The sequence below is a fragment of the Gracilinanus agilis genome, chromosome 1, assembly GCF_016433145.1.
Source record: "Gracilinanus agilis isolate LMUSP501 chromosome 1, AgileGrace, whole genome shotgun sequence".
Lineage (NCBI taxonomy): Eukaryota > Metazoa > Chordata > Mammalia > Didelphimorphia > Didelphidae > Gracilinanus > Gracilinanus agilis.
In genome coordinates, this window is record NC_058130.1 from 612686071 (window position 1) to 612690084 (window position 4014).

A 4014-nucleotide genomic window follows, 5' to 3' on the forward strand; every position below is an offset into this window, starting at 1 on the left:
GGAGGGAGAGAGAGAGAGAGAGAGAGAGAGAGAGAGAGAGAGAGAGAGAGAGAGAGAAGTATGAGGATGGCTTAGATGGGTATGGTCTTTAGCTAACCTTTTATTCAGACTCAAATTCTCTGGCATGATAAATCAGAGATCTCAGAAATTCTTTAACCCTAATATGAAGGAGTTTGGATGAGGTATCAAAAGGAAATGCAAGCACACAAGGATCATGAGTCAGGTGGTTGATCACTATCAGGCAAGCAAGCACTCATCTTATAGCTCTTCAGTCCCATAGGTGAGATGAGGAGATGGTTCAGACTACAGAAAGGGATTCATACAGCAATCAAGAGCTCGGAACTTAGCGTCTCTCTGCCCTTGTATCCAGTTGCTAGTTGCTGAGTAGATTCATAGGGCCTGAGAGAGAAGAGGACTGTGGGAGCAGTCAGTCAGCAAGGGCAGCAAGTGGGAGACCCCTTTTCCTCCCAAAAAACACCACCACTTACTCACTGACCACAAGGTAATTGCTATTAATAAAGTCTGCCAAACTGATTATGATCAGGCGAGCCTGCATGACTCGCATACCTAGATGGGATGAAGTTGGCTAATAGGAGAGAGCCTTGAGGACTTTGCCTGAATGCAGTTGACTTAAACCACTTCCCTATGGCAGGAAATCCCCACTGGTGGGTCAATCGGTCATCAAACATGGAATCGCTTGTGTTCGCTAGGGAGGGACCAGCCAGGAGCCCATCTGCCTCACTTAACATCCAGGTAACAGATAAGTCAAGATGTCAGCCGAAGGTCCTCTTCAAAAATGAAGAACAGCAGCAATGAGCCACCCTCACACTCAAGTTAGATAAGCATCTGGGCCGGCGGGCATGGATCCACACAACCCGGGAATTAAAAAAGGAAAGGCCACTTTAGTCTGTTTCCTGCTGTGGTGAGAGTTTCTGGTCACTAAGCTTGGGACCCCCGGAGCTAAGATGGCCAGAGGGCAGCAGCTAATGGAGAACTGGGCGATGACGCCCTTCTGTGCGTTAGATATTATTACTGCTGAGACGGATGGGGGGGTGAGAGCTCGCTCCGCAGAAACCCACTGCCTAGGGCCAAAGGCACCGTTCTCTGGCCTCAGGCTGTCTGTCCTTAGTTTCTTCTGGGTTCTGCTGTGTGACTGCACGGACATGACCATTCAGGGAAAGGCTCCAGCCATGCTTGCTCTCACTCTTGTCTTGCCCTGAATGGTTCTCTAGGCAGTACGACCCCTGCCCAAGCCCTGCTTCCTCCTCCTAGCTCTCTTTGAGGTGTCAGAGGCTCCCTACGGGCAGGGACCATCGCAGGCACTGGTATGTCTCCTCCTGGAGCTCATCGCGGAGTCGGGCGCACGTGGGAAGTGGGGAGTAAATGCTCTCATTCGCTCTAGCCCAAGAGATCCCCAGGCGTGCCTCTTCCGGAGGCGGGGGTGGGGGTTGGGTGGGGGTGGGGGGGTTGGAATTAATCCTCGTGTGCGGTCCACAGAGTCGGTGAGAGCCAACGGCACCAGCTCAGCCGACTTCCATCAGACCCAGAGTGGCTGCGGTCCTTCAGTCACTTCACGCAGAGCTGACGCTTCATCCCCTCAGCGGAGGTTTTCTTTTCAAAGATTCCGGAGGCTTTTGCCATTTCCTTCTCCAGCTCATTTTACAGATGAGGAAACGGAGGCAAACAGGGCTAAGTGACTTGCTGGGGGGTCACACAGCTAGTATCTAAAACCAGATTTGAACTCACAGAAAAGTCTTCCTGATAGCACAAAAGCCTCAATGGTTTCCAATTGCACATTCATCTAGCACTGTTGCTATTTATATAATAATATATAATGTATACTTAATAATATATAGATAATATATGTAGGGTCCATTTCCTCACCAATAAAATAAAAACCAGCATTTGCATTATGTTTTAAGAATTTCAAAGCACTTAAAATATAACCTCATTTTGTCCTCTCAACAACACTGGGACTATCATTGCTTCCATTTTAGAAGGAAACCAAGGGAGAGTGTCCCTGGTGTAAGAAGGGGGGTGATTAGGAGGATGGGGGTGTAGTTGGTAACACCCCCCCTTGATGTATAAGGACCACTTCTCCCTCACAGCCACACCTCCTTACTAGGGAGACAAAATGGGGTTTCTTTGAAAAATGGGGATCCCTGGACGCTCCTGCCCAGGTAGAGAAGTTAAAGGATTGTCTTCTCCAGGGGAAACAAGTGTGACCCCAAAAAGATGTTTGGCTGGACAGTGCAAACAGAAGCCTCCCCCAGAAATCCCCAGCTGGAATCAGTTGTAAAGACTGAGGTCTGCTAACCTCCCTCCCTCAACCCTCAAGTTCTGTCTCCCACCAATATAGTTCACTTGGATCTGACTATGATATGGTCTATTTCAGGAACAAAATAATCAAGGGAATAGAAGAATGAAGATTTCTGGGAAAGGGAGTACAAATAATTCCTAAATCCCCTTTCAGTCCTTGACTAGGCAGGGTACCCGCAGAGATTCTTCTGAGTTCCCCAAATCCCAGCTTCTCTGACCCAATCCCCAAATAGTATTCCTATAACTAGCACTATTACTAAAGGGAATACAGAAGGGCAAAGCCCTAGCAATTTTGTGGGTCCCAGGGGTCGGCACCCCACAGGAGTCCAGACACCCCTGGCCAAACTGAAGAAACTTGTATATTTCCAGTGTGACCAGGAATCAAGAGATCAAATGATATGATCAATCTTCACTGAAAGTCTCAGGAAACTCGAAATTTCCCTTGTGGGTCCCACAACCCTCAAAAAACCACCTCCCTCCTGGCTGTCAACCCAGAAGCTGAGCATTCCGTTGGTTCTTCTCCCACAAGGCTTTGCATCGGCCCAATTGTCACTCTCCTGTCCTCCTTCTGTATTCCATCTCTCGCTGTTCCAAAAGGCCCGGCTTGCCTAGCTTCTTACACGGGTAAAATTGGGTCTAGTCCTTGGGCTGACATTCAAAGTCTTCCCTAATTGGCATCTGCTCTACCTTTCCAACCTTATTTCATCCCACTCCCTTTCTCCAAATCTAGATTCTGGTCCAACTGAATTTTTCCCCCCAAACTCATCCTGAATTCTTTGGCTCCCTCGTCCCAGAGGGAGGGTAGCCAGGGGAGGGGGGCCTCGCCAGGCAGCTCCCTCCTGTGCTGGGAGTCGATGGCTTCCTACTGCAGCCTGATGTCTAGCTTCAGGGGAGGAGAGGAAGCCCCCGTTCCTCCATCTCCTGCTTCCTGCGTCACCCAAGGGAAGGCGGCCACAGAGGAGCAACCTTACCTCTGGCCTCTGGTATCCTGCCCCCTGGTTCCCTGGGGGGAAAGGCAGAGGAAAGGCCATCTTGTGCAGATCTGACGTGCATTTCCTGCCGTGCCCATGATGCCTCACTTCCAGCCTTGCATTGGGGTCTCCCATCTGACCTCATCCTTCTGGAAGAAGAGCGACACCTTCTGCTCAGTGAGGGCGCTGAACTCCTGCAGGCCGCCATGCGGCCCCCATTCCCCATCCCCTGCCCAGGGCAAAGGCCTAACCCAACCTCCCAGCCCCCCACCCCTCCACTGACCCTTCCTCCTAAGCTTTCTTGCCCTCCCATTCTTCCATCTTCCGGTCATCACCTCCTGATGAAACAGCCTCCGTGGCAAACCCCCTCGTTCCCCTAGGCTCACTGGCTGACAAAAAGGGGTGCAATACTCTTTGTTCCCCATGACTGTTGGGCGGCCATTTTTCAGTTGTCTGATTTGGGGTTTTCTTGGCCAAGATTTGGTTTGCCATTTCCTTCTCTAGTTCATGCAACCGATGAGGGAAAGGAGGCAAGTAGGCTTAAGGTGACTTGCCCAGGGTCACCCAGCGGGTATCTGAGGTCCCTCCTGCTCACCCATCATCTCCAGCGCCTCAGTAGCTCTCGCACTAGCCCCCTACCTGCTTCCCCGTGTTTACTCCCTTGCCAAGGCCTGTTGGTTTTACTCTGCATGGACATGAGCCTCCGGGGAGTCTGGGGCCTCCT

At 50.9% G+C, this 4014-nt stretch overlaps 1 long non-coding RNA gene across 1 annotated transcript in view; it reads right to left on the bottom strand.

Moving 5' to 3' along the window:
- Positions 1 to 3492, bottom strand: part of LOC123231856 — a 17188-nt gene extending 13696 nt beyond the window's left edge. The window contains exon 1 of the long non-coding RNA XR_006505127.1: positions 3291 to 3492. This is a non-coding gene — a long non-coding RNA (uncharacterized LOC123231856). The remainder of the gene's footprint in view (positions 1 to 3290) is intronic.
- Positions 3493 to 4014: the final 522 nt, after the last annotated feature.